This window comes from Lepisma saccharinum, chromosome 3, assembly GCF_977018435.1.
Source record: "Lepisma saccharinum chromosome 3, izLepSacc3.1, whole genome shotgun sequence".
NCBI lineage: Eukaryota > Metazoa > Arthropoda > Insecta > Zygentoma > Lepismatidae > Lepisma > Lepisma saccharinum.
In genome coordinates this window covers 111,886,223-111,912,689 of record NC_139231.1, presented here as the reverse complement: position 1 = coordinate 111,912,689, position 26,467 = coordinate 111,886,223, and the positions used below count along the sequence as shown (strand labels likewise).

Below are 26,467 nucleotides of genomic sequence, written 5' to 3'. Positions count from 1 at the left end.
CATTTAGCTGTGAGAAAGGTATGTTTTCGTTGGATCCCACACAATTTGACAAAAACTCAAAAAGACGATCGCGTCAATTGGTGCAAACAAATGGTCAATAAATACAATCGTGGTGCTTCAAAAGACGTATATAAGATTGTAACAGGTGACGAATCATGGATATATGCATATGAGCCGGAACGTAAACAGCAGTCGACTGTTTCAAGATGAACCCAATCCAACAAAAGTTGTTCGCGCTCGAAGCACATCGAAACAAATGGTCGCCTGTTTTTTCGGGAAAACTGGTCATGTGGCAACTGTGCCTTTAGAGTAACGTAGAACGGCAACTCTGAATGGTACACAACAATTTGTTTGCCAGAGGTCTTCGGTCAAATACGGAAAACAAACAAACGCCGTCGAATCATTCTTCATCAAGACAATGCCAGCTGTCACGCATCTCGTCTAACAACCGACTTTATGAACAGTCAAAAAATCGAATTGATGGGTCATCCGCCGTACAGTCCTGATTTGGCACCCAATGACTTCTTCTTGTTCCCGAATGTCAAGAATAAATTGCGTGGACAACGATTTTCGTCGGCGGAAGACGCCGTTGATGCGTTCAAAAACCATATTATGGAGGTGTCTCAAGAAGATTGGAAAAACTGCTTTGACAAATGGTTCGAACGAATGCAAAAGTGTATTGGCCATAAAGGAGAATACTTCGAAAAACAATAAAGCAGTTTTCAATGCCAAATTCCTGTTTTTTCATTGTTAGGCTCAAAATATAAATAGTGACCCTCGTAAATATATGTATTGGTCTGGAAAACAACTACATCTGAAAGAAAATAAGCGAAAAGAAATTCGCGTCACCAGTAGTGAAACAATTCGAAAACTCACATGATAAGTAAATAACTGCCTACCAATAGAATTTGTATGCGAGTGGTTAGTGTCACGACTTCACACTCTGAAAAATCCGTGTTCGAGCGCGGTTACAGATTTTCTTTTATAGTTACTGATGAGGCACCAACATGTGTGTATTCGAATCCGCATTTAGAGTGATTTCTTTTTTAAAAAATCTATAACCACAGCACATGCATTCTTAATCCATGATTTCGCCTGCTAATTTCGAAAAACACTTTAGATTTTTCCTACTAAAATAAATAAATAATAATAAACAATGGTGCGACAGCCCTCGAGGGGCCTCGGCCTATCTCCCGACTGCCAGCCTCCCTCCAACAATCTTACATAGAGTTGTGGAGAACTTCAACTGGTAATGGGGTGACATGAATTCAGCACGTCGAACCCTCAGCCGTTATAGGAGATTTCCGAAACCGGGTTACGCTACTCACTCGTAGCTCCCCAATTTCCTCACGCTGGTGGGTTGCTACTGGTCCTATACACAGGCCGAGAACCCAGGCGGACCCAGGCCACCCTTCGTGTGGCGATCAGGTATCATAGTGACTGGACCACACCATCCTTCTTGATTTATCGCTTATAAGCTCCTACCCATGTGTTTAAACCATATTATACTATTTTATCTGTTATTCATAAAAAAGTATATTACAATTAAATTAGCGTTCCTTGAAACTATGAAACAATAATGTTTTCTTGTTAACTCTACTATTGTAAACGAGGACCTTAGAATTGGATCACCACATATAGGATTCAACAGTCTATACACACACACACACACACACACACACACACACACACACACACACACACACACACACACACACACACACACACACACACACACACACACACACACACACATATATATATAAATAAAAGAAGACTGCGAGCTGAGCATGCGCAGTTCTACGATTAGCAAGCTTCGTGATCTCTGTCTGAGCCCACAATTTACACAGTGAACGCGAAGGTTTTCTCAGCAGTATGACGTCATCCTTGGTTGTTTTGCCGCGGGATGCCCAAGACTTTGTAAAGAATGTATATGCAGTGGCATGTCAAGGGGCGGCCAAAGTGGGCGACCGCCCGGGGCCTCGCGTCTCATGGGGTTCATACAAAAAATGTATTAAGTAGTAGTGATGGGAAATAAGATGGAATAGGATAATTTTTTGAAGGCAATAAAATTAAACCATTGTTTTCACCTGGTTTTAAATTCTAGTTAACCGTTATAATACGTGAAATCAGGGGCGTAACATACAGGCGGGTGGGCTATAAGCCTAAGAGGGCCTGGAAAAATTAAAAATTATTGTCATATTTCTCATGTGTAACATTTTTGCAAAATTTCACGATATCTTGCGTGGACATTTTTAGCCATTTATTCATTTCTCGAATAAAAAGCAATTTGTCTTGTATTTTCTTGTTTCTCTCCACTTTGCACTCCAGATTTTAATATGTTAACAATAAAGCACCTCCAACTGCCACGAAGCAAGTGCGATGGATTTAAATGCTTGGGGCGTTTGCAACTCAAGAAGACAATGGATAATATAAGCAGTTCTTACTTTCTTCCTACAGCTTCATATTTCAGCTCCCAGAAAACAGAGAAAGAGATTATTAGAGTGAGTGAAATTACTAAAAATAATTTTCTTCAATAATTTTTATATAAATATGACAATTTGCTGACGTGTCTCTGAAGATTTTTTTATCGAGTCACTTTGAGATTTCAAATTTAAAATCAGGTTGGGGACTCGTATTGTCATCTCGCCCAGGACCTCGCGATATGTTGCTACGCCACTGGGTATATGGGTTGCTATTGTTATATTTTATTTTAAAACAATCAACTAATATTTTACCTAACAGGGTGAGCCTCAAAGGGTTAAGATTTTCGCTAATATCACTCTCTGTCCACCCTATTGCCTTCTGTTAGAAGTAATTCACTATTGGAGAAACTACACGAAAAATACATCCTAAGTGGCATCAAGGAATTAGATTTATCGTATTTTGCTTGTTATAAATGTCGACAATACAATTTCTACTTAATTAAAAATATAATCGGCTATAAAAGATATTTGAACCTGCGATCTTCAGACAACTGGGCAAGGCCTTTACCACTTTCCCACTCCAACAAACTTACTTGATATCTTGCAAACTTTGTTAACATACACTAGTTTATTTTTACAAGCTGAAATAGACTTAAAGTCTGCAACTCAGAACTAGACTTCTGTAGCAACTAATTCTCTACCGTCTACATTACTGTGACTAAAATAACGTATTGTAAATGTGAAGAGGCATTGTTACATGTTGCAAATAATTTCTCATACCATCGTTAGCTCCAGATTTGGCCACAGCCACCGAGCCACTGGTAATATAGTACACCACTACTTACAATAATATACATACATAAAATATTAATCAGAAACTTTACTTTTCATCAAATGGACGTACCATCATTCTTTTTGTTATTCAATAAATATTCAATTTTTTTTACTTCTTTGACATTAATTTCCTGGTGTCGTGTCGTTTGCGCCGAGTCATTTGCGCCGAGGCTTCTTACCGGTTCATTTCCGCCGTGACATATGTCAAGATCTTCCACAATGCAGAGTGTCGCCACTGGCGCGCGCACGTGTGTTTATGGACACATGGTGCATAGTGCATAAAGTGGACTTAAAACATAAAAATCAAACGTGTGTTTATGACGTTGCACAGCTGTGTTTACACTGAAATGTTAAACCTATCCAGAGAGTCGAATATGACTTTTCTTTACTTATTTCAAAAGACGTTACACAGGATTACTTGTATCAACTTTATTCCACAACAGAAAATACATAAATCAGCATCAGCCTTTTAACTATTAAGCATTTATCGGTAATCGTTAATAAACATTGTAAATACAGTATTGTTAAAATATTGCAAGATAAAAAGGTAAAGATATATATATATATACACATGCATAGATTTAGTTTTCCAAATTCGATACACGGTGGCGGTAAATGGCACGTTGATTCCGATCTCTTTAAATTGTAGTCCAGTCCCGATTAGCTATTCTGTGCATAAAGTGGACTTAAAACTTCAATTCAACTCAATACAAAGTTTCTATGACAAGTGAATATTGAAGAATGATAATCAATATGTAAATATAGGGTAATTATTATTTACTAAATAGATATCTGAGCGCCTTTAGCTCAGAAAATGTGAGATTAATGTACAATCGATCTATAATATTTGTATTATTTAAACGAATAATGAAATTTTGAAAGTAATTTAAAGGTAAATAAAAAATCCAAGTTTTCAATAATAAATTAGTTTTTAGGGATGAACGCATAGCGTTACCACATGGTAACGGGTCATATTTCGAAAGGGGAGAATGAAAATTTTCAAAAAATTATTCAAAATCACTTATTAGTTCATAAGAATAGATATTAGACTAAAAACAAGAAAGAAAATTAAAAATAATTCATGCGTTTAAGGGTTAAAACAACAAATCAATCAATCAAGAAATCAACCAAAAAAAAACTCAATTGTGTGAAAAATGTGTAACCTTAGAAGATGCATATATAGAGATGGAAGGATCAGTGAGTCATTGGCACACATTTCATATCCCTAGAACATCCGGATCGTGGTGACGGTAAGCAATTTTTGGCCTCCCCCTCGTACAGATATTGACAATATATAGTACGAGGGGTTTCCCATAAGTAGTAAGCCTGATAGGGTTCCCATAATTCAATCTGAAAATAATTTGGGGATTTGAAATAGCAATTCTTTGTAAGTGTATATGCAAAGTGGTGTACAGTTCTAACCATTCTATTCGTCTTTGGAGGAGCTAGAAGTATGCTAAGTGTGTAACGCCAGAAAAATGAAGAGAAAGGAGATACAATCAATGATCAGTCTGTTGAAAAAGAGACTGATTCCCAAGGAGAACCATGAGGATATGGTGACAACATTAGTAGAGGATGCCCCATCCTCTGCCACAGTCAAGAGATGGGTAGTCGAATTTAAGCTGGGGAGAGCGAGTATGGAAGATGACCCTCGCCCAGGCAGGCCAATGTAGATGGTGACACAAGAAAATGTACAGAAAGTGCACAAGATTATTCTTGCAGACAGACGTGTGACTGTGCGATATATAGGAGAGGAACTGAAAATGTCCAAATCAACAGTCGAACACATTGTGCATGACCAGTTGGGGATAAAATTGGTTTCTGCACGTTGGATTCCAAAACTTCCGACAAGTGAACAAAAGTTGACAAGATGCATGATCTCAGATGGAAATCTTGAGCTGTTCCAGGCCAATCCAGACGGATTTGTTGAACGACTTGTGACTGCTGACGAAAACTGGGCTCCTCACTATGTACCGGAGCCAAAACAGGCATCAAAACAGTGGAAACATCCCGGCTTTCCCGCCCCGAAACAAGGCAAAGTCCGGTCCATCTGCTGGGAAAGTGATGACCGCAGTCTTCTGGGACTCTTAGAGTGTTTTGTTGGTTGATGATCTCCGAACGGGAAACACCATGACCGGAGAGTATTATGCTTCCATGTTGATGGAATTACGGGGTGTTTTGAAGACTAAACGACGGGGAAAGCTCTCTAAAGGGGTGATTCTGCATCACGACAATGCACGTGTTCACACATTCGCTTGTTGCGATGGCAACCATCCGTGATTGTGGGTTCGAATTGTTGGAACATCCCCCTTGTCACAGGATCTTGCTCCATGAGACTTTCATGTCTTCCCTAACCTGAAGAAAGCTTTGGGCGGTGTTCATTATCAGTGTGATTCTTAGGTCATCAGTGCTGTGGGTGACTATTTTGCAAGCCTCGAGGAAAGCTTTTATGAGACCAGGATAAAATCACTGCAGAAGCGTTGGCAAAAGTGTGTGGACCTGCAGGAAGACTACGTAGAAAAATAGGTTGCTATTGTAGTCCCATCATCTTCCCTTCTACAGCCGGGAAGAAATAACCTGGCAGTGACGCCACTCCCTGCTAAGTCAGCGTTGCCAACTACTATGAAAGGTACCATGGCACGAGTAAGAGTATGAGCAGTAAGGATCGCGGTGCAAACTACCAATTTTCAATTTAATGTTAGCACTACTAGATGTTTATTTTATGTTTCTTTATTTTAATTATTTCATATAATTCGGCTTTCAGCAAACCTTCTGTATGCGGAATATTGTGAGATGATAGCCACGACTTAATTTCATCCTTCTGCTGTTTGATGTTGGGATTTTTTTTCAGTAACTTGTTGTGGTATGGAGGATTGTCACACACAATAAAAAGTTTGGGGGCAGATTGGGAAGAAGCTGTTCTTCGAACCACAACATAAAATTGTTAGTGTTCATCTCCCCATTATAGTCACCAGAAGTTGTTTTTGAAAGGAACACTAACTTTTCGACCCCCTTCACAAATCCACTTTCACCACCGGCATGCACAATAATAAACCTGGGACCCTTTCCTGTTGGCACTTTTAACCCCCCCGAATCTTTGGAATCCAGCCAAACTTTGGGGACAGTGTGGTGTGTGTTCACGAAACTTTCATCCATGTAAATGAAAGACCGGCAGGGTTGCTCTCTGCGCAGTTCTTTAACTTCACGCAAAAATGATCGCCACAACGCAACGATGCTTTTTCGTTCAAGGAATAGCTTCCTGCTGTTTACGCTGTGCTTTTTAAATCTGAATTATAATTTTCTTATGATCATACGCAACGACCAACGCGAAACCTTAAAATTAACATTTTCTTGCAGTTCCTTCATCCGTTTATGTACGGTGACAACAATGCCTTTCGTGTATAAATCATGGATTGTTCGGCGAACGACTGCTTCATCAAAAACATCCAGATTTGTGACACGTTGCTGGGCGTTCGATCGGTTTTTGCCCGCCGTTGAAAAAGGTTTCTCGCTCGCAATCGCAACACTTTTGTCTTTCTCCTTCAAAATTCTCAACACAGATCTTTCACTAACATCTGTCGCCACGGGCGTTCTGAGAACAGCTGTGGTTTTGTTTTCATCGCAATCAAAGTACTTATACACATTGAAAACTATTTCTCTTGTATCGCTGTGCAAGGGTTTACCTTTCTTTACTCCACTGCTCATTGTACAACAATGACAAAACTAGCCAAAAACACCTCCCTAACAAAGAAACAAAATAGCCTGCAATCCCTCGCTCGTAGCTGCGTTTTGTTAGACTAATGTAGCCGTGTGGGGGTTTGCACGCCTGCATCACCCCTCTCGGAATGATTTCGATTGGTTTGCACGTCACCTTGTCGTTCACTCTAGCGAATGAGCCTACGCATCTGGAAGGAGAGGTGAAGGTGGGAGATGACGTCACTGCCAAGCTATTTCTTCTGCGCTGTAGGATAGGCTCGCTACTTATGGGACACCCCTCGTATATTCACTGATCTCTGTGACAATAGAGAAAGTAATGAAACGTTGAGGTGAAAATCTCGCGTGCATTCTCTCTTTGGCTCTCTAACTATCTCTCTCCCCCTCTTCTTCCTTGTTTTTGTTGCTTCCCTAATTCTGTCACTGTGTCTTCACTTTGCTTATATTTCTGTATATATTTCTTCCCCTCTGTTTCTATAGCTTCTATTCGTTTATTTCTTTCTTCTCACTAACTTCGCTCTGTTTTGCGTTTAATTCTCACTCATTTTCTCGGATTCTTCCCTCTCTGTCCCTCACCGCTCTATTTCTTTCTTTACCCTCTCGCTTCCATTCCTCTCTCATACTCAGGGGAGATGATGGGGCTACAGCCACTCCAGAATTTTTGAGAAAATCAATATTTTCGAATGAAAGCAGTAAAGGAAGGGAAAGCACAAAGTGGCAAATGCAAATGTTAAGTGTGCATAATATCTGAATCGATATTCAATTGTTTTTTTTGTAAAGTTATTGATTGATGAGGTCGTGTGTTCAGCCCAAGGTAACTTAATATATAAGGTAGCGCCATCCGAAAATTGCCGATCATGCACGAGCGCGTGACGTCGTATGGGAGGCTCGGTTATGCTCGGTGCCCCTTCGGTTATGTTCGATCGGGCTTGGCCGAAGCAAACGGCCGCTATAATTTCTATGCGAGGTTCAGAGAGAGAAAGTGTTCTACATGGTGGCTCAAAAAGTCACTTAACACCCTCGGTACAAGGCCACTGCAGCCCGCAACATGGAAATGGTGATGACCAATCGTTATCAGACCAAGGGGGAACCACATTGACGCCACCCGCGCGGTCGGCGGCCATCTTGATGTCCGCCATCTTGAATTCAACTTCAGAATTTTAAATAGAAAGGGGGTGATATGATATATCAAATCAGGCTAGAATTTCACGGGAAATGCAATGGTGAAGGTTTTTTCAACGTATCTTTAATCAGTACAAAGTTATCACTGAATTCTTGTACCAATTTGCTCCTTTTCGAGGTGTTAGAAAAATGTCTTAAAATTTGTTTAGCGCATCGGTAATGTATCGAGATCAAAGTGATGTCTAGGGAGAGAAGTTCACATACCATTGCACACGATTTTAATCAGATACATCCACAAAGAGCTGCGCATTATGAATGGTTGTCGAGAAACAACTTACACTGTGACGCTGCCATTGAATTAAAAGTCCTTCACAGTGACACGGCTAATGTTTGTATTCAATGTGACGCCTTTACCAAAGGTCTAGGTTGCATCTTATTTCAAGAGCAAGGCGACGAGAAAACTGTCGTGCAGAACGCTAGCGGAAAATTAAAAGAAAATGAGAGACACTATTCGATTCACGAATTGGAATGTTTGGCTATTTTTTTTTTGGTATCAACAAATTTGAAATATATTTAGCTAACTATTTCCATGTAAATTATATATGGCAAGAAAGAGGAGAAATAGAGGACATGACAAATTGGGCTGAAGCACAAGAAGATGATGTGTTTTTGCCAAAGCATAATAAAGCTTTTGAATCAGCCAGAAATTGAAGACTCTCCGACTGAAACTAAGGTGAAAAACGTGTATCGGGTTTATGGAAGTCTCTTATTCCGAAAAACCTCCGGTGAAGAATTTACTTGGAAATTGTGTGTCCCTATAAAGTTCAAAGAAAAAGTGCTTCGGGAAAATCACGACGAACTAGGACATTTCGGGGTAGCAAAAACCCTAAAGAGAATAAAAAGTAGATATCTTTGGCCAAAGATGAAACAGGATGTTCCTAAGCACACTAAGGATTGCCTCGTATGTGCCAAGACTAAAATGGACAAGTTAGGAATCATCAAAGACAAGTTACATATTAATCAAAAGAGTCCTCACGAACTACTATCAATAGACCTGATCGGTAAATTGCCCATGTCCCAAGGATTCCAATCAAGAGGAATCTTATTTTTGCCTGCTATTTATTTTATTTTGTGTATATTCTCTCCTTGGTAGATTTAGGAACAAAGTTCGTCTCCGTTTACCTACTAAGGCGTGGCACTGCCAGAGAAATAATCACTGTGATGGAGAAAGGGTACTTCACCCATTTTCCTAAAGTTAAGGCAATCTTATCGGATCGAGGTACACAATTCACTTCTGCGCTGTGGAAAGAATATTTGGACAAAAAGGGTGTTAAGTATTTATTCACTACGGCCTGTCAGGTTATTTTGTCACCACGAACATCAAAGTTGGTCGAAATATTTATCAGAAATTGCCTGGTTACTGAACAATTCTGTTTCGGACAATGCTGGGTATGCTCCTTCAGAACTATTTTTCAATCGCCCTGTGCCCAATGAAATATTGGACCACTTTTATTGGCCTGATAACGATGATGATCCTCATTTAACTAACTGGGATAGAAAGATGTTTATGGCGAAGAAAAGGGAACGCTCGAAAAGTGAAAGGAGAAAATTCAAAGTCAAGTGCAATGCTCTTCAGCTAAAGGAAGGAGATTTGGTGCTCGTAAGAAATCACAAATTAAGTTCTAAGAAAAATAAAACCATCGCTAAGTTGCTTCAGGTTTATATTGGTCCCTACATTGCAACAGATGTTCGAAGCAATACTACCCTACTGTTACATCCCAAGTCCAAGAACCCGATCGATCGAATAAATTTTGACAATCTTAGGATCTTTAATTGTTCTCAAGAACACAGACAAGCATTGGTTGGTGAAGTTGACTTAGTGTCAAGATAATTTCTGTATTTGAAGTTTCATTGTGTACTCAAAATTTTTTCAGACTTGCAAATTACAATTTCTTCAAAAAATTTCCCCGGACGAGGGACAGAAAGTATTGCAGTTTCTGCAACTACAAGAAAAGGAGGATGACAACTACATGTACGTACTGCTCCTGTGGGAAGTCAATTTGTGGAACACTACCGTACGTAAAATTTATGTATGCTTTGCGCTCAAATCCCTCCCCTACCTCTCACCTCGCATCCACTCACCCCTCTGCATAGCAGTGCCTCAAGTTGTCTGTCGGACATAAGGCAGCACTGTGGTAACGTCTTGATTTGGTTTGTTATGTTGTGCACTGTACGTCAATTTTACGTAGTTGTGTAAAACGAGAAATATATTTCACGTAATTTTGACATTTGTAAATTCGATTTGGATACTTAGATTTTGAAAACGAAAGTTTAGAAGCATACACTATTTTCTTGTAAGACTTTAAAATTACATTTGTTCCTTATTTACAGCGTTATGAATATTATTATTGTTTGCTTTTCATTGTTTGAACTTTTCGCCTTCATTCTTAATGTACGAACGGGCTTGTCAAGCAAGACCTTCTCTCAAAATATTCTATGTTTAATAAAACCATGTTTATACATTTTAAAATTAAGAATAAAATTCCAATATAAGGAAAAATAAACAAAATAATGTTCACAATGAATAGAAATTTGTTTTCATGATGTAGAGGTTGTTTTAAAAATAGATTCCTTCATGTACGTAAAATTTACGTAGGGGTAGTTACACTGTAATATTGGAACACGGTAGTGTTCTAGGGTTAAGCTATTAATTAAAACTTTATCATTATTATTATTATTATTATTATTATTATTATTATTATTATTATTATTATATGTGAGACACTTCGTTTGGACTTCTCTAGAAATATAGTTCTAGATACGTGCTTAGTGCTTACTGATCACATCACCGTCCGTCACTATGCCCGAGATTGAGAATGTGTGGGACCAACCCCCCCCCTACGTGTCCTCATGGCATGGTGCATTACACAAGGGGACATCCTAGGGGCGCATTGTCATCAAAGGGTCGATCCCCTGTGGTGGTGGCATGGTGGTTCAGATCCCACTTTAATCTAATGTCATGGACTTGAAACAAACTTCAACAATACACAGGAGGGAGATTTACCTACTCTTTTCAACACCATCGGCACATTCTATAATACGCGAATACATTGCTATTAACCCATCGCTTTGCAAAGCAGGCAGTTCCAACGGTCTCTCCTCGACCACTTATCCTGGAAAGAGAACACAGTTCCTTCTTATTTCTTCATTGTGGAACTCCCCTTCTGCAAACAGAGCTTCTATTTATAAGTCTGGTGCATGCATGAGTATTTGCACCTTGAGCGGACGAAGAAGATTGCAGGAACCGGTTGGATCGGTCAGAAACCTTTGCTTTCACCCATCCTCTTGGAAGTGAAGGTGCTTCCGTAAACATTCCTCTCACTTCACCCGGTCTCAAAAGTGTCGTATGGTGGAAGTCCGTCCATCCGTCGGTTTCCCAGAAGGATGAAGGCTCACGCTGTTCTAGTGACAATCGCTACCTTCCCGTCGGTAAGTCATGTTTAAAATTGAGACGCGAGTATTTTTACACTGAGCAAATCATCACTTGTCCATGGGGTTACCGTGGTTTTAAGGTTGTGATAAAATACTAAATCAGTGTTGCAACACGAGGGGATTTTTTTTATTATTTCTCTTTTCCTTTTGGTGTCAAGTGTTTCATTTTGTGTCAACCCTCTTCAAATATCTGACATTGATAATTTTCTAGGTAAGTCAGGCTAAAGGGGAGGGGGTTATAACCCTCAACAAACCCCTCCTCGCATTGTCACTGTCCTTTCTTGTCACTAAGGGTTGATTTTATTTTTGCATACGTACGGTTCGTCAATATCCACCCGTTGCGGCTTGTTAGAAATGGCAACGTACCTTTTCGGTTCGGTTAATTGTTTAGATATTTCACTACGTTCTCCTTTTCAGTGTGAATTAAATTATTATTTAATAGTACATATTATAGCATTTGTGTAAGCGTTCCCTGTATGTGGATAACGTTGTTGCCGGAATGGAGTTTAGCAGAGTATGGTGGCGTCTATGTTACTTTTGATGTTTTGTGGTTCTTGTTTTACTTTTAATTTGTTAATTGTTAATATTTGTTGTGGCTTGTGAATTCGATTGCTCTGTAATCTGTTCACTAATAAGTTTGGAACAAGTACGAAGAACTTAAACTGCAACGAGCAGCAGTATTTCTTTCTTGTGTGTGAATGTCCCTTTTTCAGTGCTTTTCTCAACAGTAAAATTCAAGTCAGTCAAACTATAAATTCAATCATTGATCATACGCAAAATAACGGTATGGAAAGATCTATCACTTGCACGTATTATTAAGATAAAGTATTGAAGATATATACATTTAATTCAAAAATGTTTTTTTCAGTTGGGAGATTACTGTCTGTTTCAATTTTGAAAAGGGAAGAAAATTTCAGAACACTCGTGCCCGATGTATTTTATGTTATTTGATATTTAATTATTTATATAATATTTTAATATTAACTATTAATTGTAATATATTGCATCATATCACTAAAGTGCGCTTCAAATCTCCTGCATATGGCGATAGCCAATAGCAGCGCGCTGCAGCGGTGCCATATCGAGATCTCACACGGAAAAGAAATAGCGTGGTTGAGCGAAACGCCTTGTCACGGAGAGCACGGAACATTAGATATGAAGGAGTTGTACCCTTGACGTAACAATGTCACTTCTCTCCATCAGAAATTTACGACCGTCGTTGGTTTCCCTGTAATTGAAGCCTAATTGTTTCAATATTCTCAAGGTGGAAGTTGTAGAGCCTTTGTAAGATATTTTGTCCCGTAAAGAGTACGTTAGACATGTATATTTGGCAGTAGGAAATTCGCCACGATCATAAAATTCAAAGATGGTTCTACGAACTACGTGTTTTTCAATGTCATCTAAGTTTGTCGTTCTTTTCGGTACGTTAATGTGCTTTCTAGGTGATTGAATCATTGGAGCAGGCCCCGATCCACATTGTTTTGCCCCCGAACATATCCGAGAAACGGTAGCTTGATTCACACCACAACCTTGAGCTGTTAGATCCTGGCACTTCTTAAAGTCAATTTTACTGCTCTCTTCTTCACTCGAACATTTTTTTTTAAACATTGTACACCTGAAAAATCTCCTGTCGTGCCTGGCTTCGTACAACACTGTATTTTTTCTCTCTTCTCTCGCTACCACTACCACTTGGTTTACTCAACGACATGCTGCACACACCCACTAAACACACGGAAAAAACGGACAGTGACGGAATCCTCTTCGTCAACTTCGTCTTCTACCATCACTGGGAACGTACTTGCCCTGTTCCCTTCGCTAATCGGAAAGTTTCGGAATGCAACAGGAACGAAGGGAGAGCAAAAACGATACAATGCAAATACGTTTATAATAACATTGCTTCTACAGAGGGAACGGTATATGCTACAATCACGCTTGTTTTTCGTACATACTCGCAAATTCATTATCTTTCTATCTCTTGAACTACTGACACTTGAAATAATCTCTTTATATCCGAGCGCCAGGTACACGACTTAGTAGCGAGGTGAAACAAGTTCTGAACTAGGCAACGCCGCACGTCCGTGATTCGCTGGTGCTGTTCAGCTGTTCAAGGCCATATGCAGGAGATTTGACGCGCACTATAGTCCTTAATATCGTCGCTGTAGTAATAATATAAAAAGACAACACCATGTTACCGAAATAAGGCGTTCCTTTTCGTGAAATTCCATTTCAAGCCCTGCAAGTCACATTTTATTTAAATAATTAAATACTGTAGTCGAACATAATTTTTCCATGTTTCTTTTTCAGGAAACACATTTAGCAGAGGAGAAAGCAGATTCAGTAAATGGGGGTTACTCCTCACCACCAACAACTCCTCAAGGTATGTAATAATTTTAATTGATACAATATAACTGCAATAACTTGTATAAATATTAAGCATGAAATAGAAAACATTTGTGTATATAGTCAAAGTTTTCACACAATGTAAGATACTAATGATTGTACTATAGTTGTCAATAATTACAGTAATACAGTGGCGGCGATTGGGTTCAAAAACTGGGGGCAAACACAGTTTGGTAGATAAAGTTTAGGATAGTGAGGGGGCAAAAGTGCAAAAACTGTGGGCAACGCCCCCCTCCGCCACGTGTCCCCTAATTGCCGCCACTGCAGTAATATTGAAAATGAGAGGTCCTGGAATTAGTCTCTGACTAAGGCTTGGATGCTTTACTCTCAGTCCATTGGTAGCTTGATTGAGTTTTGTTTTAAATTCATTCTATCCACACATAGGTTAATCGGGACGGAACCTATAGTTTAAGGTGGGATCCGACCCATTATGTGGCTCCACTGGGCATCGAACCGGGATCCCTTAATTACAAGGTGAAGACGTTACCAATACACCATCGGGAAGGTCACAGTTCATTTGCAGTGTTTGCAGAGATGCTTGATAGGCATTATATCTCCTACCCCTATTGCCACACTCATCTGCCACAAGCTGGTATAAAGTGTTAGCAAACGGCAACCAGCAGCTTCCAGTGGTGAGGATAGCAAGAAAAGTCACAAAGAGGAGGAGTCATATCTGAGTCTGCAAATTGGGGAGTTGTCTTGATCGAGTGCTACATAAAGGTGGATTTGTAAAGGCTTGGGCAGAGTCCCGTGATAGATGCTGGCAACAAACCAGTGCTACAATATGACCCTAACACAATGGAACCCAGGAACATATCTACAGATACTGTGATGATTGATTGATTGAGTTTGTGTTTTAAGTCCAGTTTATGTACAGTAAGGCTAATTGGGACTGGACCTACATATTAAAGTGGGATCCGAACCACTATGTGCCTTCACCGGGTATCGAATCCGGGACCCCTTGATTATAAGGCGAAGACGCTACCACTGCATCATGTGATGGCATGTAGTCATAAGGTTATCAGTGTTTAACGGTCTTAACATTCCAGCTCATTCGTGATCTGCCGCATCACATTGTAGAAATTATAAATATTGGTGAACTTTAATAGTGTAGAGAAAATTTCTCTGTTGCCAGTATCATGTGAGAGGAGAAATTCCTGGCACTCCCTCAGCCCTCCTCCTCCTATTAATCAACAACCTGATTATGCCAATATTACATCAAAAAACTTCACAAGAGCAAAAAAATGTGCTTTATGTACCACCACCCATCATTGTGAAATACGTACTTTTACTCACAAGTAAAGGGTCACTTACGGTGAAACAAGTTGCCCGGTAATGAATATATTTTTGGAAAGTGCTCATCTTAACTAAGGGGCAGGTGAAGTATTAGGGGTAATGGGTCGGAGGTTAAGGAGATAAGGGGTATCAGAATTAACATGGGAGTCTATGGAAGACCCTAAAATCCGTCACTAATTGTCGCTAAAGCACTAGTGTTTCACTCCAAACATAGAGTGATGAGATTTTTATAGGAAATGAATGTCCAACTATGTTCTGAACACAACCAAACAATAATACATTTGTTTGTCTTCCCATAGACTCCCATGTTAACTTTGATACCCCTTATCTCCTTAACCTTCAGCCCATTACCCCTAATACTTCACCTGCCCCTTAGTTAAGATGAGTACTTTCCAAAAATATATGCATTACCGGGCAACTTGTTTCATCGTGATCCTTTACTTGTCAGCATGGTATTTTAAACTGGTTGAATTGGAAAAAGTTCCATAAGTGTCAATCATATGATATCAGTGCGCTCCTAGCGAATGTGACAAACATCCCCTAGAAATGTACCTAGCAGGGCGCGTGCACATCTGGTATGGATGTGCCTAGAAAGGTCTTCCACCTAGAATTAGGGCTGTTTGCGAAAATAGCCACGAAAACACGAAAACAGGAAAGAGGTCCCTTCTGATTTTACAGGCTGAGTAATTAGGCGAGGTTAACAATAAACTACAAATACTGATGATTTCAGAGACTGAGGTGTGTGTATCCAGAAACGCTATCCGTGCTGTTGCTGGATGTTTCTGAACTTTGAAGGTAAGGTTACAGGCTAAGTCCAGCGTTTGGAATCTCCATTGTGATAAAACGTAGGTGAGTAGATTGGGTTATCGTGTAGGATAAGATTAGGTTAGGTTACTAACGTTTAAATTATTAGCATTGTATTAAAACTATATTTGTCTGAATAATGAGTGCCTCTACTTTAACATTATCCTGATCTATTGCCCTCAATGAAATGTCTCACTTTAAGAGCGGCGTTTTAATGTTAACGGGGGGAGGGGGTGTTTGGTCGAGCCTTGGGGTTAGCTGGAAGGGGGGGGGGTATGATCCTATAGTTTAGCATGGTGACAGTGAGACAGCTGGAGGGATGCTTTGCGAAAATTTTGCTACCTGGGGTATACCAACCCCTGCATCCCCCCTCACTTCGAGCACTGATTTTGATTTTACAAACTAATTTTATGCCTTCAACGCTATCTTCTATACTTCTGTCTTTCAGAACCTGAGAAGACTTCAGGCTTGCTGTGGAAAACTGCTTCAGGAATTTACAATGTTGGTAAGTAGCTTGATAGTAAGAATTAATGAAATAAAAAGTTTTAAAAATATTTATAATAGAGGAAAGTTACAAAGATGATCTTTAGAAGAAAACCTAAGTGTAAACATATTTACATGCATATAATAATAATCACCGTATTTTCAATGAAAGAATGGAATAAAAATATGATATTACGGAACCACATACCAAGTACAGGGTTAAATAATCTGCATTGTAGAACAAATTTCCAGCAATGTCTTTATGTCAGTTCTAAAGCTAGATAGATTATGGTTTCTGAATTCCTGTGGCAATTTACTTGCGTAAATTTTCAGATTTAAAAAAATTGAATGAGTTCTTAACTCTCAAAACTCAAATTGAAGGAAGATCAGAGTTAAGATGTGACAACATTTTTTCTAAAAAAATAATAATACTGAATGATTGTGAAGAGGAAGAGAAAAATATAATTTAAACTTTGAAAAAAAATGACTTGCTATAGATCGACCACAAGGAAAAAACACCTTGGGACGAAAAGTCCCCGTGCAGCTTTCCCTTCTTCCCTCCACCTCGGGCCATAAGGAAGCATGGTCAACTCCCCCCGGCAAGTTGCTTTGCTTGTGGTTCCACTATATGCTAAGCACAATTACATTGAACTGAATACGATGAATTTATGAATGTTTTTAACTATTGTCGGTTTCTGTTCACACAGGCGCTGGTGCTGTTGGCTTAGAAGTAGACACTGTTAAGTGGACTGCTTCTACTACATGTTCGGTGGGTTCAGGAGTTATAGGTTCAGCTTCTAATGTAGTACGTACTCAAGTGAGCAAGGCGACACCAAAGAGAAAAGATAAGGCAGATTAATTTGTAGAATCTGATAATGATTTTGACTGAAAGCATTTATGAATGGATTAAGGAAATTACTGTGCAGTGTGTTCAAGAATATTTAAATGACTAATCTTAGTGAAGAATGTGTAAAATTGTTTGTGAATGCATATCCATATATTACTCATACACTATATGAGAGATATGACAATGTGAAGAAGTGTATTTTTTTTAGTGACTCTTTCTATAACACTTGTAGAAAAACATAATATTCACTATTTATGTCTATCTTTGTGATGTACTATTCAATATATTTTATGTAATGAAAATCTTGCTATGTTCATTCTATTTTGTAAAATAAAATAGATAATCGTACATAAGCTAGTCATATAAATATGGATTGCCCACCCTGGCCTAGAATGTCGGAGTTTTATTCAGGCACAATATCACTGACATATCAAAACATATTTATTGCTGTAATAGTAATAGAATACACTCATATTTGCAAAAAAATATTACTTTATTCATGGAAACATCAAAGAACATGCCTTTTATTTGCTGCTACCAGTTTTTTTGACACACTAGAATTGTTGAAGAATAACAGGTTTTAAATCATACATAACAGTATGCCAAACATAAGCACATGTAAGTTGTAAAGGATCGCTGTCGTTTCAACCAGCTGTGATTTCCACTTTTCAGTGTAATTTGATGGAATAACTTTGATAAGAAGCCCATAAGTGTGATACACAACATATTGTGCTTGCCGTAAACTGCAATCAATTACGGAGAAGTTATGTTTCAGAGTTGTTCGAAAAGGCCAATTCATCCTATTTGCACTCAAGAGTTCCAAACTTTGGGTGAGAAATTTAATGGAATTCCCTGCAGCTACAACCTGATTAAAAAGATAATCCAAGTTGTGTCCTGTCTGGCCTCTTAGATAATCTGCTACATGCTGTATCCAAATTCTGAGTTGAGTTAAATTGTTATGTATTGCATTGAGTGTAGGATTCATCGTCTTTCCTGAAAAAAGATGAAAATAAATTCCCAAGTTGTATTTTCTTTATGTTTTAGGCAGTAAAAAGCACAGTAGCAAATATATTTTACTTTTAAATTTTTGTTGGAGGTAAAATTTTAAATAATAAATATCGTACTAAATAATATGACCTCCACAAATATTTATGTCACTACTTTGATTCAATCAATTAAAGCCTGAAAATGTGAACTGGCATTTTCAAGAAGTTAATATGAGATTTTTGCACATTTCAAATAAATAAACATTACGTGTCTCACAGACTTCACTTAACCAAGCACTGTATATCCTGCCGAAACCATGACATTGGAGAAAGTGTTTAATAAGATTGTTCTTTCAGTAAATATTTTTAGTTTCCAATTGGGCTGTGTATATTAAGCATTAATTAAATTTATCATATCTAGTAAAAATATTATGAATATATAAAATTACTGTTGTGATAGATTTTCTCAATTATTTACTGTATTATGAAAGGTAAACAATGTATTCATGATTTTTTCATAATCTTAATTTGAGATATAATAGTGTTTGTTTCTTTGTTTGAGATTTGTTATTTTTTGCACGAATAGGCTAATTGGGATTAGACCTACAGTTTAAAGTGGGCTATAAACCACAATTTGCCTCCACCGGGTATCAAACCCGGGATTCCTTGATTACAAGAGAGATATAAAAATGAAGAATCGTTTCGTAAACAGTATACGTTGTAAAAATGGACATGAAACATGTTACAGATTGTTAATTTATGACAAAGAGGAGCAGTTGAAAATGAATTTTATGCAAATAGTATTATTTCGCTAATATGGTTATTTGCATGTATTAACTCTATTTAGTCAAGAAAGGCCTTATCAATTTTCTTTAAACTTCCAAAATAAGCCAAACAAGTATATACTTTTAGTCAGGACAATTTATTCGGAACAGAAGTATAGGATATGTGAGATGCAATTTACTCACAATGCTGAGTAGATTCTACTCAGGATCTAGGAATAGAGTTCTCTAGTATACACGTCCTTAACAATTACTGAATTCCATTCTATTTTTGCAAGTCTTACCTATAATTAATGCATCCCGTAAACTCGTAAATTTCTCATTGCCAGAGGGGAATAAGCCGTCTGAAATGAGAGAAAATTTGTCAGATTGGAGAGTTGCACAATTAATTGTTTGTTTCTCATTATTTAATGTTGTTTTACATTCTATTTTGGTTAATTGCAATGCATCTGATGAATGGTGATTAGCCTAGACAAATGAAAGAATACAATGGAATTCCAAATGTTCTTCGGGAATTTATGAATACAGAATCTTTGCAGGCAAGATCAAGTGTCAAACATCTAATGTACCCTTGTCACGGTATCCAGTGACATGTAAATCACATTTCAATATTTTTCATTATGTATAATTCATCATAATATGACTTTTGGTTTGAGATTTGGTTTTGTCATGTGAATGTGAAAGGTTCCTCTCTCCCTTCATTTCATTTCCTCCATTTCCAGGGGAGGCCTTTCAGGGTTGCTAACATTCCTATCAGCATATGTCAACAGGTGAATAACTAGAAAGAGCGACGCATAGCGTTACGCAAAATTAGGAAGGATACTTAACAAAACTTGCAGGGTTAATGTTGAGGGAAAACGCTCAAAATAAAATAAAACCAAGTATCACCCTTTTAAAATCAGAGCTTAGCTGCATAACTGGGAGAGACCTGCGCTCGATCGCTCGCCAGCTCTGAACTTCGAAGGAGACGAAGAAAAGTGAGCGGAAACATCTATAGCGACACTTTTGGCTGCTCTCTTGCTGAACTAGGCTTCGTGGCGTTCCTCTATCGAACCATTAGGCCGCCCTCTGTTGTCAGCGTCCTCGAGCACCAATCGCCCTCGAAAAAAAAACATAAAAGCGCAGCTATAACAAAAAAAGCATGAAGACAAAACATCCATCCTCATCTTTACCTTCCTATTTCCTTGAATCACCTTTCAATATCCAATTTCATCTGTTTCTTCACCTCAGCTAAACCTCAGTGGGCTAATGGGATACTCTGACCACTCTCAGGTACGGGAATGGTAATAGGTGTGCATGGGGTATGAGGCTTCGACTCTTTTAATTTATGTTGGCATAGGCTACTGAATAGGAGATTAGATAAATGAACAATATCTGTTTCTGAAGAAAATCTGCGTCTCCAGTAGGCTTCTTTATGGGCAATTCTTTTCCTGAAGATGGTTTATTTTTAAGATGCTTTTATAAATTTACATCTTAGTTACAGATTTAAATAAACATAGGACTGAACAGATTTCCTTCTTATAATCAAATCGATGCAACTCTTGCAATTTACATTACATTTACTGAACATGGATCAAGCTGTCATATCCGTTAAATAAAGACGACCAGGCGCTTGCTTGGAACTTTATGAACGCTCCCTGACATAATGAAGTACAATTTTGACATGACTGGCGAAGGTTTTGAGAATTGACTCCGATTTAATATAAATTGGACATTATGGTCTGGCTTCAAGATATGTGCAGAAATACAAACTGTTATAATTCGTAAAATATTAAGAGACATCAACTTGATATCGGGTATGGCAACATGTCAGCATGTTTACAGGGCGTAAACTAACCATGCCAGATATCAATAATGAATAACCTGATCAATAAATAATATTCATGGAGACGAAATAATCTGAACTTATTCTTCCGTATGATGGCATGTTAGCATGCCCACAGGGTGAACCTACTCATACGGCAGAATAACATTAAGTCCTGTGCTTTATGCAAAGTTGAAAATATATTATGTATATTGCGTATAAGTTTCGAAGAAATAAAACTGAATTATCACAAAGTTGTAAGCAATCGTAAATTAACTTATTCTCACGCATGGTGACATGTTAGCATGTCCACAGGGCGAACCTACCCATGCGTCAGAATAACAGTAAGTTGTGAGTCGAAATTTAACATTATTTTGCGAAGATTTTATTTAAAATTTCAGAAAACTTCAAAATAAAGTTGAAATGAACTTATTCTTTCGTATGGTGACATGTTAGCATGTCCACAGGGCGAACCTAACCATACCACAGAATAACTATGTTTCTAAGTTAATTTGAGAACGAAGACTGAGTTCTTGAACACTCCCATAAAGGGAGCTGAGTATTTAAGATGTTAATCCATCGGAGTCGGTGATGAAAATGCCCCAGAATTAAGTTCCGAAGCTGTATTTATTTGTGTATAATGGCAATATTCTAAAGATTAAACAGTATGTTCCATAAGGTTCATTTTTCTGTCTAAAACAACAATTATGATCGTTGAAGTTTCTATAATATTCTCTACTACAAAGTTGTCACATTCTTAAAGAAACTTCTTTCCAATGTCCATAAGGCTTATATTACTAATAACTCCAACTGAAATTTAGCTCTTATGGCTTTTATAATAGTTTGATTCAAAAACTGAGAACACATATTTTTGACTAATTGTCAACAATGAAAGATTTTGCTTTCAAGAAGCTTGCAAATAACAAACACGGAACTTCTCGAATGACAAAATTATGTTATTAGGTCAACTATTAAATATCTTATCTTTCATAGCGTTTTATAGTGAATATAAAAAGCAAAATAATTAAGAATAATATTAAATATGACCGAATCTTTAATATGATTCGGGAGGATCATATCAAATGTTCATAAGTATTTGTTGTGGAAATGAAATTCAAGCTAGACAACGAAAGTTAGGGACCGTTTCTGGATCACAGCAATAAGGTTTATTCCTTACGTTGCACCTGTACGAATATCGACCTTATCATCGACCTCAGCTTCCCATTGGCGGATCTACATGAAACTTGGACAACAGAAGGGGCACGTTAAAAATGATAACTGGCTTTTATTTCAAGAAGATTAACCGAGTATCCACGACGTAAGAGCGAATTGGTTTTTTGGACGATTCAAGGCGAAATCCTGATTCTTAAAATAAGGCGACAACGAGGGGCGAGCACTTAATCCGCTGCTCCTACCTGAAGACGCGTCTCGACCGAATTTTGGAACAATAGGTCCGAGGTTATTGTACTCCGCTGGAACCCAAGCCACGCTCATCCTAGCGTCCCTTCCAACTGAAATTTTCGAATCTTGTATAAAACGGCAGGATTCAGGATTTTCAACACAGTTTCCCGCGAATCTCGTTGCGAGAGCACCTCCGTGCTGGAACTCCTTCTACAGTGGACTTAGTATTTTAAGAGGACCGTCAGCGTGTGGTTATCAGTGAGACGCGATACGTGCATCTACATCGCTCACTAGAGGACGCCGAAGTGAGACGGTGGTTCGGTGAGATCATACGCAGTTACTTCGTTTTGTGAAAAGAGGACTATCCAAACTATGGCCGGCTAGACGAATAAGAGAAGGAGGGACGTCGGGCTCCCAAGTCCACGACGACGCCCTACTACCAGCCGACGTCCAAACCATCGACGTTCCACGCCATAGAATCCAGCCAATACCGACGCCGAATTCCATCCACCACGACGCTACTGCCCGAACATACAGCGCCCGATTGTACCGACGCTTGAGAGATGCCCGAAGCCCGAGAGAGAGAGAGAGGATTCCAGACCGACGCCGAGAGAGAGGATTCTATACCGACGCTCGAGAGATGCCCGCCGCCAGTGGAAACAGCAGGCCGGAGCGAGACACACCCGAGAACAACCACAGAGACGCACGACGTGTGAAAGTGATGAGTCAAGAACGCTACCCGAGGAATGAAAGTGTCAAGGATAACCGAAGAGTGTCCATTGCCGCGGTTACTGACCGAAGGAACATTTTTCGCCACAATGAAACCAAGTGCGATTAACCATACCAAGGAAGATGCAACATCCGACAACGTAGCCGAGTCTGGTATAGGATTCTCTTTGTTGATCCACATCCACGTGCGAATGTTTAGTTCTCTGTCGACACCCTACCACTAAAGCCAAAATCGTATTGATTTGTCATCCGCAACGTGACTTAGGATCTCTAACCTAACTTTCGTGTCTTACATTTGAGTAATTAGTAAAAAAATTGTCGTTTCATGTTTAATCTTAGTCTTTGATAACCTGCATTTAAAGATAAATCTCCTTTTATTACGTTAATTTTCATGTAACTTGTTTTAAAGTGTGCTCCATGGTAGTGTAACTAACCACCCAGTCATTTCAATTAACTTCACAAAGGTCTTTTAATTGTTGAATATGTATGTTAAATTGCCCAGTGTCGTGCAAGTGTGGTATTCTCTATTGTATAGTGATAATGTAATTTTTGCTCGCGCCGATGTTAAAGAAAGTGTTCCGGCAGCTGGAGACTAATTAAGTATTGCATCACCCTGTAGAGAGGTAATTGTTTTCAAAGGACGAGAGAGGCTTGCTGTAATACCCCCGTCCGAGAAATTGGTAAAAATGTCATACTTGCGGTACTGATGCGTATGTTAATGTGAACAAAAGGTTCAACCACGCCGACCTATCATTCAGATAATTGTTTTTCGAAGACTGGAGCATTTTGATAGTACTGAGCACAGGAGCATGGTCTAACGACCTAATTCAATTTCATCTTAACAAAAGAAAGAGCACGTTGACGAATAAGAACCTTGTAAGTGTATTTTTCATGTCGAAATACCCCAAGAGAATGAATGAGTGAGTGAGTGCACGTATGAGTCAGTGGGGACTTGTAATTGCAATTATATATGTTTCTTTTGATTCCAATATACATATTTTTACTGATGGTATGAGTTGTCATTTACGTTTACAGGTACCAGGTGTATGAGGTATAATGCTATTATACTGAGGTACTCAGGTTCTACCTGCCCGGTTTGACTGGGAGTACCAGGACCGTTCCTTCCTAACCTGCCGTCCCTGCATAGGAGACACGGGTTGGCTTGCAAAACCACGTGCGTGGTACAGGTAAGAAGTTAGCGCATATGGGCAGACTTTTGCCGTCCTCCTAATTGAAGTGTTTAGAGTCTGGTAATTGAGTGTAGGAGGCACCCGAGGAACGTTGCAAAAGTTTTTTGGCGCCCAACGTGGGGCTCGATTGTGCAAAACAGAGAGGTCATTCGACTGTTGAAAGTAGTGTGAGCACCAATGCAAAAGTTTTTCCACCGAACGTGGGGCTCGATTGTGCAAAACAGGAGGTCATTCGACTATTGAAAGTAGCGTGAGCACCAATGCAAAAGTTTTTGGCGCTCTAAACGTGGGGCTCGATTGTGAAAGTAGTGTGAGCACCAATGCAAAAGTTTTTGGCGCTCATAACGTGGGTCCCGAATTGTGAAGACTGTAACCAGTAAGCCAGTGGGGGCCTAATAGCTACAAGGACTAGAAGGGGCTCATAAGTGTCGGTGTTAGTGTTCGTCCAAAGAATTCACGAAGGTGAAGATATAGTGTTGTGTAGTGGGAGAAACCATAGACGGTGTTCCAAAATGGAAAGGGACGTATCAAGTATGAACTTAAGAAGCAGAAGGAGGAAAACCGTAGATGAAGAGACTGGGTTCGGATGCTGTGAGGATACCGGAGGAGAGATAAAGTCTTTCCAGTGTTGCCAATGTCTCCAGAAGTTCCATTGGAGATGTAAGGGGCAAGAAGAGACCTCAGTGTCCACTGCAGAGTCCAGATGCAAGACTTGCTCATCAGTACCCTTGATGGCTTCCGGGCAAGAACCAAGTGCTCCTAGTACGACTTCATCAGACCATTGGCTATTGGAATGGCTGATGAGAGATGAAGAGGAGAGGAAGAAAGAGAAAGCGGAAGAAGCCGAAAGGAGAACTAGAGATAAGAAAGAGGAGGAAGAGCGTAAATTAATTGATGAAGAACATAGACGAAAGGAAAGAATAGAAGAAGAGAAGCAGAGAAAGAAATAAATATGTGGCTCAATTAGAGAGCGCTAGAAAGAAAGAAATAATGGAGCTAAGACAAGTAGTGGCATCTTGGAAAAGCAGAAGCAGCTAAAAAGGCACTTGAGAAATCAGAAGAAGAAGCTGAAAACCGCAAACTAGAGACTACCATCCAGGAAATGAACAATGAAGCCAATGCCTGGGATGTACGCGTAATGGAAACCCCACCAGTGAAAACTGTTTCCGGCGAAGACCAAACTTCGATCAGCTGTTCCAAGATTTCAACAAACGTGATAGTTTTTTTTCCCTACATAACCCAGTAGTTCGTTTGGAAGCTGGCTGTAAGAACAGTAGTAAGAATTTTGGACTGGAACATTGAGGATTCTTTATTGGTTCCTCAATTTACGGCTATTTTGGGTGACTCACCTAGGCCTTATCCTTGGTATATAGCTAAGCTTCGAAGACTTCATATCCAGGTGCCCAGGAGATTTTCGTTTGTGAGGTTCCTAAAACGTAATGGACTTTTAATTTGAAGGGTTACTGTTATTCTTTGAAGAGTATGTTCTCATGTACGAGTAATTTGTTTTAGTATCAGAGTTCTTTAAAGAAAAAAACAAATCTTTTGGCAAAACATGTAACCTATTTAAACTCAAAAAATTTCTTTTTTCTTTTTCCCCAGAGGAGGGGTTATTGTAACGAACCCGGATCGTCACAAGTAAAGACGGATCCACCTCTAAGTTTATTAGCTTCTATGATAAATGCATACTCAACGTTTGTAACTGTTTAATGTTAATATTGGTAGTTCAAGATTTTCCCTTGTAACGAACCCGGATCGTCATAAGTAAAGACGGATCCACCTCTAAGTTTATTAGCTTCTATGATAAATGTATAATCAACTTTTGTAACTGTTTAATGTTAATATTGGTAGTTCAAGATTTTCTCTCTCTCTTTCGTTAGCATCGCAGACCATATATAAAGGCGAAGACCTGGCTGGCAAGTTAGTTTTACTCCGCCCTCGGGCGAGAGAAGGTGTGCTCCGCTACTGCGAGAGACAAAACACCTAAAGGAGAGAAGGTGCCCTCCGCTTATTCGAGAGTCCGAGCACCGAGGAGAAGTTCTGCTCCGTCTTCGGGCGAGAGAAGGTGCTCTCCGCTAAGGCGAGAGTCCAAGCACCACAGAGAAGTTAAACTCCACATTCTGGTGAAAGAGATAAAAGGCCCTTATAATATTTATT

General features: G+C 39.0%; 1 long non-coding RNA gene across 2 annotated transcripts in view; it reads left to right on the top strand.

Moving 5' to 3' along the window:
- The window catches only part of LOC145985962 (uncharacterized), a 49,553-nt gene extending 31,627 nt beyond the window's left edge, over positions 1–17,926 (top strand). The window contains exons 2-4 of one of the 2 annotated variants that reach the window (XR_014441470.1): positions 13,893–13,965; positions 16,537–16,593; positions 17,279–17,926. This is a non-coding gene — a long non-coding RNA (uncharacterized LOC145985962). The remainder of the gene's footprint in view (positions 1–13,892; positions 13,966–16,536; positions 16,594–17,278) is intronic. The other variant, XR_014441471.1, reaches the window with a different exon arrangement.
- The last annotated feature ends 8,541 nt before the right edge of the window (positions 17,927–26,467 follow it).